This window comes from Cylas formicarius, unplaced genomic scaffold, assembly GCF_029955315.1.
Source record: "Cylas formicarius isolate icCylForm1 unplaced genomic scaffold, icCylForm1.1 PGA_scaffold_175__1_contigs__length_19141, whole genome shotgun sequence".
Lineage (NCBI taxonomy): Eukaryota > Metazoa > Arthropoda > Insecta > Coleoptera > Brentidae > Cylas > Cylas formicarius.
Window position 1 is genome coordinate 5,001 of NW_026844250.1, and position 10,000 is coordinate 15,000.

General features: G+C 45.9%; 3 non-coding genes across 3 annotated transcripts in view; all 3 read right to left on the reverse strand.

Moving 5' to 3' along the window:
• Nucleotides 1-783, reverse strand: part of LOC132695955 (large subunit ribosomal RNA) — a 4,071-nt gene extending 3,288 nt beyond the window's left edge. The window contains exon 1 of the ribosomal RNA XR_009617952.1: nucleotides 1-783. This exon is cut by the window's left edge and continues 3,288 nt beyond it. This is a non-coding gene — a ribosomal RNA (large subunit ribosomal RNA).
• Nucleotides 784-1,292: 509 nt separating this feature from the next.
• LOC132695953 (5.8S ribosomal RNA) lies at nucleotides 1,293-1,447 on the reverse strand. The gene has a single exon (XR_009617950.1). It is a non-coding gene; the product is annotated as a 5.8S ribosomal RNA (ribosomal RNA).
• A 566-nt stretch (nucleotides 1,448-2,013) lies between these two features.
• Nucleotides 2,014-3,944, reverse strand: LOC132695954 (small subunit ribosomal RNA). The gene has a single exon (XR_009617951.1). It is a non-coding gene; the product is annotated as a small subunit ribosomal RNA (ribosomal RNA).
• Nucleotides 3,945-10,000: the final 6,056 nt, after the last annotated feature.

Genomic DNA, 10,000 nt, shown 5'->3' on the forward strand with positions numbered 1-10,000 from the left:
GGTACCGGCACCGGGTCCGATAGCCGACTAGTATCCGGAGCGCTTGCCGCGAGTCGAACGCTTTTAAAGCGACCCGTGACCTTTCTCGTACCGTCGAGCGAGTCGGTCAGGATACCGCGGGTCCGCGCGATTCGAGAAAACCGCGCGGGCTCCGCCGCGGACCTTAGACCGACGCCCGACGGATCGCGACGTCCTACCAGGAGAAAAGTGCACGCGTTCGATGCCGGGTCGAAAAACGTAAGGCGCGGAAAAGGTAACGGGTAACCGTCCTCCCCGTCGCGCGAACGTCTCGCGCCGACTCCGAAACGCGAATGAATTTCTCCCTTCGACCTTTCGGGTTTCTCAGGTTTACCCCTAAACGGTTTCACGTACTATTGAACTCTCTCTTCAAAGTGCTTTTCAACTTTCCCTCACGGTACTTGTTCGCTATCGGTCTCGTGGTCATATTTAGCCTTAGATGGAGTTTACCACCCGCTTAGGGCTGCACTCTCAAGCAACCCGACTCTGAGGAGATCCCTCCCGCGATCGACGGCGGTCGCTACGGGCCTGGCACCCTCTATGGGCTGTGGCCCCGTTCAAGAAGGACTTGGACGCGCCGGACGATCTCGGGATAACGGAACCTCCCTAACACCACATTTCCCGGCGCCCGGTATCGGCCGCGGGATTCGGTGCTGGGCTCTTCCCTGTTCGCTCGCAGCTACTGAGGGAATCCTAATTAGTTTCTTTTCCTCCGCTTATTAATATGCTTAAATTCGGCGGGTAGTCTCACCTGCTCTGAGGTCGATCGATAAAATCATTATATATATATATATATATATATATATATATAATATATATATAAAACGTAGACGTGAATTTCGAAACGGTTCAGCGTTTATATTTAAAACCGCTATATCCACCACTCGTTACGCGGCCGCAAACGATCAGACGTCGGACACCTTTTCTTCTTATCGAGAAAATAACGGACACGACGATCGTCAATTTTGCGCGGACCTGCGACATACGCGGGCGGTTTTAATTACGCTCGTCTCTCGCGCTTTTAAGCGAGCGCGACGCGACGAACCGGTGCGTCGAAAATCGACGTCGTTCGCAAACTCGGTCGCGTTCCTTAGAACGCGGCCGGAGTTTCGCTTTCGCGTTTTAAAACGTCGCGAGACCGGGTAGGAGAGAGATCGCGCGCTAAGCGCGAACGTGCTGTTGCTCCTCACTCCTTCCCGCGCTACACGTCCAACTCGCTCCGACGTTTCTCGCGCCTCGCGGGCGAAAAAACCGAGCAGTCTTTAAATTGGATACGACCCTCAGCCAGGAGTGGTCCGGGAACAGAATCCGAGGACCGCAATGTGCGTTCGAAATGTCGATGTTCATGTGTCCTGCAGTTCACAAGTTGACGCGCAATTAGCTGCGTTCTTCATCGACCCACGAGCCAAGTGATCCACCGTTTAGGGTAATCTTTTTTCGATCGGTTTAACGCTTTTCGTCTCCGAAAAAGAGTCGTCGGCGTTGTTATCGACACATACATTTTTTTTACGGAAGGCGAGGTATATACCTTTCGACGTAAAAAAAAAAAAAAAGTTCGATTTCGGGCCGGTCTATCCGACGGAACACTTCGCCGCGCGCCCTTTGTTCTTTATTATTCAGACGGTAGGCGCGCGCGCGTTCGCGTTCGGACGACCCGCGCCGGTTTAAAGTTTATATACACACCTCCTCGCGGGTCGCGGGTGGGTGTAAGTACTTTTCGGTGCTCCGGGCGAATATCGTTTGACACCTTGTCGACGGCGAGCGCGAAACTAGGTTTCGCGCTTCGAGTTCCGTCTAGGTACCCGGAATTTTGTCGGCGCTCCTCCTACTCCTACTCCTCTCTCCCCTTTTTTACGGTGGTCGAGTGGTCGTCGTAGTCGTCGAATTTAATCGCGGCCGACTTAAAGATCGACGCGAGATATTTTCGACCGAGCGTCAGCGACAAAAATTCGTTCGACTAAATAAAGACAAACTGTGTAATTTTTATTATCACTTTAATGATCCTTCCGCAGGTTCACCTACGGAAACCTTGTTACGACTTTTACTTCCTCTAAATGATCAAGTTTGGTCAACTTCCCGGACACATCGACGACGCCGAAACGCCATCGGCGTATCGGTCCGAAGACCTCACTAAATCATTCAATCGGTAGTAGCGACGGGCGGTGTGTACAAAGGGCAGGGACGTAATCAACGCGAGCTTATGACTCGCGCTTACTGGGAATTCCTCGTTCATGGGGAACAATTGCAAGCCCCAATCCCTAGCACGAAGGAGGTTCAGCGGGTTACCCGGGCCTCTCGGCCAGGGAGGACACGCTGATTCCTTCAGTGTAGCGCGCGTGCGGCCCAGAACATCTAAGGGCATCACAGACCTGTTATTGCTCAATCTCGTGCGGCTAGAAGCCGCCTGTCCCTCTAAGAAGAATTGTTTGTACGCAGACAGTAAAAACCGCGCGCGACAACGGGGCGAACCCCGAGCCGGCCGGCCTTTGAGATGTCTAAATACGCCTAGTTAGCAGGCTAGAGTCTCGTTCGTTATCGGAATTAACCAGACAAATCGCTCCACCAACTAAGAACGGCCATGCACCACCACCCACCGAATCAAGAAAGAGCTCTCAATCTGTCAATCCTTCCGGTGTCCGGGCCTGGTGAGGTTTCCCGTGTTGAGTCAAATTAAGCCGCAGGCTCCACTCCTGGTGGTGCCCTTCCGTCAATTCCTTTAAGTTTCAGCTTTGCAACCATACTTCCCCCGGAACCCAAAAGCTTTGGTTTCCCGGAAGCTGCCCGCCGAGTCATCGGAGGAACGTCGGCGGATCGCTAGCTGGCATAGTTTACAGTTAGAACTAGGGCGGTATCTGATCGCCTTCGAACCTCTAACTTTCGTTCTTGATCAATGAAAACGTTTTTGGCAAATGCTTTCGCTTCTGTCCGTCTTGCGACGATCCAAGAATTTCACCTCTAACGTCGCAATACGAATGCCCCCATCCGTTCCTATTAATCATTACCTCGGGGTTCCGAAAACCAACAAAATAGAACCGAGGTCCTATTCCATTATTCCATGCACACAGTATTCAGGCGAAGTTTTAGCCTGCTTTAAGCACTCTAATTTGTTCAAAGTAAACGTGCCGGCCCACCTCGACACTCAATGAAGAGCACCGCGGCAGGATTGAGTTGGACCGCCCGCGTGAACGGGCTAAGTCCACCGGCAGGACGTCTCGCGGCACGCCAGTTAACACCGCGGACGATGAACCGGCGGCGCGAGACACAAATTCGACTACGAGCTTTTTAACCGCAACAACTTTAATATACGCTATTGGAGCTGGAATTACCGCGGCTGCTGGCACCAGACTTGCCCTCCAATTGATCCTCGTTAAAGGGTTTAGAGTGTACTCATTCCGATTACGGGGCCTCGGATGAGTCCCGTATCGTTATTTTTCGTCACTACCTCCCCGTGCCGGGAGTGGGTAATTTGCGCGCCTGCTGCCCTCCTTGGATATGGTAGCCGTTTCTCAGGCTCCCTCTCCGGAATCGAACCCTGATTCCCCGTTACCCGTTACGACCATGGTAGGCGCAGAACCTACCATCGACAGTTGATAAGGCAGACATTTGAAAGATGCGTCGCCGGTGCGAGACCGTGCGATCAGCGTAAAGTTATTCAGAGTCACCAAGTTGAACGATGTCGGGCGCGAACCCGCCACCGATTGGTTTTGATCTAATAAAAGCACTCCTTCCGTCTCCGGTCGGACCTCTGTTTGCATGTATTAGCTCTAGAATTACCACAGTTATCCAAGTAATTGTGGGTACGATCTAAGGAACCATAACTGATTTAATGAGCCTTTCGCGGTTTCACCTTAATTTGGCTTGTACTGAAACATGCATGGCTTAATCTTTGAGACAAGCATATGACTACTGGCAGGATCAACCAGGGAGCTGTTCTACGTGTCGAGCGCGCCGCCGCCGCCGCCACGGATGACGACGATCGGGCGCGGTACGACAACAAACAGTCTCTTTTTTAAAAATAATAATTACGCGCGCGAAACGCGTTTATTTTATTTTTAAATAGAAACAGACGCGACCACTTTGTGTGGCGGTGATAGCGTGCGAGTACGGAAATGAACCGTTCCCGACGCCACACTCGTTATTATTATTATTCGGACGCGATCCGTCCAATTTTTTTTTGTTGGTAATAAATATCGAGACGACGTGAGTGCGCGATCAAACAATCCGACTCGCGCGCGCATAATAAGCTTTAAAATGCGGCGCGCGTCGAACCGATGTGCCTCGGGCAACGAACGTCGATCGACGGAAATTTTCGGACATTCTCTCGATCACTCTTCGCTAGATTGAAAGCGACACGAGATTTCTCGAAAGAAACGTTCCGGATTCGCATATAAACTCGCTCGGTTAGATGAGAGTTATCGCAAATTTTTCGGAAGAAAAATATTATAGGGCGACCGCTTTCGAACCACGAAGTGCCAAATCTTACTTTAAAACACCCGCTAAGTTCGCGATCTAGCTGTATAAGGTGCGGAGCCTTAAAATGTTTTCGAACGCTCGAGCAATCGCTGCTACGAAGACGGGCCGATGGCAAACGAAAAACGGTCTACGTTCCCGTACCGATGAAGGAAACCAATTTTTCTTAAAAAATTGAACCCACGATACGAAAATGTTAAGCGAGCCAATTAATCGCGCCAAACGGTCGACTCGAAGGCGATCTAACGATCGAAAAAGCATTTTGCTCTGCGAAGGGAGAAGTGTCTATACGCACGACGCGGCGGTCGCGCTCGAGACCATCTCACCTATTATAGGTAACGGACCATTCCTTAGTCTTCCGAACGTTTCACGTGAAAACCCGAATATCGGCTGCGGCGGGCAAATAAAGTTCGGAGCGAAACTTTCGCTCGTGGTTACGTTCGATTTGGTTAAAGCGGGCACTTTTTCAAATATTTTTTTTTCTTTACTTACTTTTGTTAACTGACCGCCGGTTCCGGTTCCGACTTAAAAATAAATCGCCGTCCCCGGATTTTGTCGGACGATACTCTCCATCATTTTTAATTTCGGGTGTTTGCATTTTTTTTTCTCGCGATTTAATAAATTCATTATTAAACATTTATAAGTCCGTCTTCTTTAATATTGCGGACCAGCGGGAAGAGAGTTTTGTTTTTTTTTTTTTATTTTATTCATTTTAACATATACTCCCATAAAAGGTTTTTGCCGCTAGCCGCGAGCAGAGAAAAATAAGCAAAACTAACCGAAACAAAGCAAAAATAAGCAAAACTAACCAAAATTAACCGAATATAACCAAAATTAAACAAAACTAACCAAAAGGAACAAAAATAACCACAACTAAGCAAAATTAATCATAACAAACCAAAATTGGCCAAAGTTCGGCAAAACAAACCAAATTATCCAAAACTAAGCAAAATTAAGCAAAAGTAGTCAAAATTAACAAAAACAAGCCAAACTTATCCTGAACAAACCAAAACTAACGATAATTAAGCAAAAATAGGAAACGTTCACAAAAACTAACCGAAACGAACCATAACTAACTAATAGCGGCCGAAACTGGAAATAATAAACCAAAGTAAACAAAACTAAGCAAAATTAAGCAAAAGTAGTCAAAATTAACAAAAACAAGCCAAACTTATCCTAAACAAACCAAAACTAACGATAATTAAGCAAAAATAGGAAACGTTCACAAAAACTAACCGAAATGAACCCTAACTAACTAATAGCGGCCGAAACTGGAAATAATAAACCAAAGTAACCAAAACTAAGCAAAATTAAGCAAAAGTAGTCAAAATTAACAAAAACAAGCCAAAATTATCCTAAACAAACCCAAAACTAACGATAATCCTAACTAACCAATAGCGGCCGAAACTGGAAATAATAAACCAAAGTAACCAAAACTAGCGAAAATTCAGCAAAAGAAACCAAAATTAACCGTGTAACAAACCCAAATCAACCAAACCAAAAAAAAAAACATGCAAAACTTCACCAAAACGAACCACAATTCGCAAAAACTAAACAAACACAAACAAAATTAAGCACACTCAAATAAAAAGTAATCAAAACTACGTTCAACACGAACTGACCTAATTAAATAAAAAAATAGGAAAATTCAATTTTGCTAACCAAAAACGTCAATCGAAATAAACGCGAAACCGGGTTCCTGCCATTTATTTCGACGATAAGCACTTTTATCTAACTATGATTCGAAAAAAAAAAAAATAAGAAAGAAAGATATGAATAAACGAATTGATTAATATATAAAAATTGTGGTTCTGAAAAGAACCGTTTTTGGTGAATTTACACTCTCCAAGTCGACGCTCATTTATTTAGAACTGGTGTATTTTGTGACGGCTTTGGTCCCTTCACTGACGGCGTGCTTGGCCAACTCTCCGGGCAACAACAATCTCACGGCCGTTTGAATCTCTCTGCTAGTAATAGTGGATCGCTTATTATAGTGAGCCAAACGAGAAGCTTCGGCGGCAATCCTTTCGAAAATGTCGTTTACGAACGAATTCATAATGGACATGGCTTTGCTCGAAATGCCAGTATCCGGATGAACTTGCTTCAACACTTTGTAAATGTAAATTGCGTAACTCTCCTTCCTCCTGCGTTTCTTTTTCTTATCACTCTTCGAAATATTTTTTTGAGCCTTGCCGGCTTTTTTCGCCGCTTTACCGCTTACTTTCGGTGGCATTTTCTACAATCGATTAGACGCGCGCAAAGTAACGGACTGACAAGGCCCACACCGGGCCGCAGCTATTTATTTGAGAACCGAGTCGGCCGACAAGCTCCGCCCCCGGGCATCGTTCGCCGAAGCGCTAATCCCATTGGTCCATGCCCATGTCCTATAAATAGCGCGCCCACGGTCTGCGAGAGCGTCATTGTGCTGTTAACGTTCGTGCGTGTACTATTAACGGTAATAACGATGTCGGGACGCGGAAAAGGAGGCAAAGTCAAAGGGAAAGCGAAGTCTCGTTCTAGCAGGGCCGGTTTACAGTTTCCGGTAGGTAGAATTCACCGATTACTTCGGAAAGGAAACTATGCGGAGAGGGTCGGCGCCGGAGCTCCGGTATATTTGGCGGCCGTAATGGAATATTTGGCCGCCGAAGTTTTGGAATTGGCCGGTAACGCGGCGAGGGACAATAAGAAAACCAGAATCATTCCGCGACATTTACAACTGGCGATCCGAAACGACGAGGAATTGAACAAATTATTATCGGGAGTAACGATCGCTCAGGGAGGTGTTTTGCCGAACATTCAAGCGGTTCTTTTGCCCAAGAAAACCGACAACAAAGCAAAATAAAAATTGCGGCGAGGGAAGACGATGGGAAAACGGTCCTTCTAAGGACCACAAATACTTTTCTATTTGAGATTTCGTTTCGTTTATTTAACAGATTATTAAAAAAAAAAAAAAAAAGAAACGTTCCTTCTTTTTACGTTTTCTCTTTCGGACTATAAGAAAACCGGTATAATACCTCGACATTTACAATTGCCGATCCCAGGAATTGAACAAATTATTATCCGAAGTTAAGATCGCTAGGTGGTTCTGTTGCCTAAGAAAACCGACAACAAAGCTAAATAAAGTTTTCGCCGGGAAGGAAGACGGTTCTTGTAAGGACCACAAATACTTTTCTATTTGAGATTTCGTTTCCTTTATTTCACAGATTTAATAATCACACTAACACGGGGAGAAATTAAAAATTCAAAACTTACCTCGACTCGATAATGGTTTGTTGGGCATTATACTCGAAATAACGAATAATCTTTGGAACGTATTTTGTGGTTCTGAAAAGAACCTTTTTTTTTTTTTTTTGTGTTTCCGCAAGATCGACGAAAAATTTAGCCACCAAATCCGTAAAGAGTTCTACCTTGTCTTTTTAGGGCGTACACCACGTCCATTGCCGTTACCGTTTTTCTTTTGGCGTGCTCCGTATAGGTTACCGCGTCTCTGATGACGTTTTCCAAAAACACCTTTAAAACGCCACGAGTTTCTTCGTAAATCAATCCGGAAATTCGTTTCACGCCTCCGCGACGGGCCAATCTTCTAATGGCCGGCTTGGTTATTCCCTGAATGTTATCCCTCAACACTTTGCGATGTCGCTTTGCACCACCTTTTCCCAAACCTTTGCCGCCTTTCCCTCTACCGGTCATTTTTAATACGAGCCGAGTTCTCTGATCGATATATAACAAACAAAACCGTCCGAAGTGCCACGATCAACTGACCGAAAACGGTCCGGCGCTTCGGTTTTGTCGAGTCGGAATTCGCCACGCCCAAAAAGGTCGATTGGACCAATGAGAAGAGAAAACGCTCGGGTACAAATTAAACGGACGGACGTTCGTGCGGCCATTATCTGTCGACGAGTGTTAGTGATTTGGTGTTCTAGTACGTCCGCGAACGTGTTTTATTATCATGGCCAGAACCAAGCAGACCGCTCGTAAATCGACCGGAGGAAAAGCGCCCCGAAAGCAGTTGGCGACCAAAGCGGCGAGAAAAAGTGCACCGGCAACCGGAGGAGTTAAAAAACCTCATCGCTACAGACCGGGCACCGTGGCTTTGAGAGAAATTAGACGTTATCAAAAGAGCACCGAACTATTGATCCGAAAATTACCGTTCCAACGACTGGTCAGAGAAATCGCTCAAGACTTTAAAACGGATCTGCGTTTCCAAAGTTCCGCGGTAATGGCGTTGCAAGAAGCGAGCGAAGCTTATCTCGTCGGTCTTTTCGAAGATACAAATTTGTGCGCCATTCATGCCAAACGAGTAACGATCATGCCGAAAGATATTCAATTGGCGAGGCGTATCAGGGGAGAGAGAGCTTAAGATTAATAATAATCTCTTTTATTATTATTAACAACAAACCGGTTCTTTTAAGAACCACAAATCATTTTCCTTTAAGATTTCGTTAAAAATTGAAAATAAAAAATAAAACTTTTTCATTTATTAATTATTTGAGAACGGCCCGGTTGGATTTTTTTTTTTTCGCAACTAACGACGTCTTTAAAAAAAATTATTAGTGGTTCTGAAAAGAACCCCCCCCACTCCCCGTTGCTTTGTAAAACCGGACGAGTTTTTATTTCGACCTCTGGTATATTTGGTGACGGCTTTCGTTCTTCTGCTTTTTCGCGGCGGCTTTTCCACCGGTTTTCGAAGGCATTATTATTCACAAAGAAAAGCGGTCTTCGCGATCGAAATGAGAAAAAACCCCGGCGAACGTATTTATATCGCGACGGAGTCGGTCAACAAGCTCCGCCCCCTGTTCGCTTTTCGGTGGGAGGAGCTTGTCAACGGACTTTCTTCTCATATAAATACGTTCGCGGGGATATTTCTCTTAATGTTTGCGTGATCGTCGTCGGAATCGACTACGCTTCGTTGTTAAACGAGATGCAGTTTAAAATTCGCCGGCGGATAAGTTAGAATAAGTTTGTCGTAGGGAGAACGAAATGGAAAAGAGAAAAAAGAAGAAAAAGAGAAGTCCTTTTCGAGATTTTTTAATAAATTTATACTTATATATATTTTTTAAAGAAATCGTTTTCTATTTACCCCCGAGACGCCCGGGATTCGAGTTTGCCTTTGAAGATAGTTACGAATTCGATAGCGATTTTTTTTGTGGTTCTGATAAGAACCGTTTCGAAAATTTCGTTTTTTTTTTAAACACCCATCGACGTTCTCTCGGCGGTTCATTTCTTCTTTTTGGGCGAGACGGGCTTTTTAACTTTGCCGGAAGCGGCTACGGGAGGCGATTTTGCCGTTTTGGGTTTGGGCGCTTTCGGTTTCTTCGTCGGTCCCTTGTTTGATTTTTTGGCTTTCGAAGGCGATTTGGTTTTAATCGACGCCGCTACCGCCGTTCCGGCGGCGCCTTTGGCGGTTTTCTTTTCGGCGGATTTTTTAGCTGCCGATTTCTTCTCCACGGACGACGCGGCGGCCCCGCTTTTTCCTTTTCCCTTCGGAGAGGCGGCGACCGCCTTTTTTACG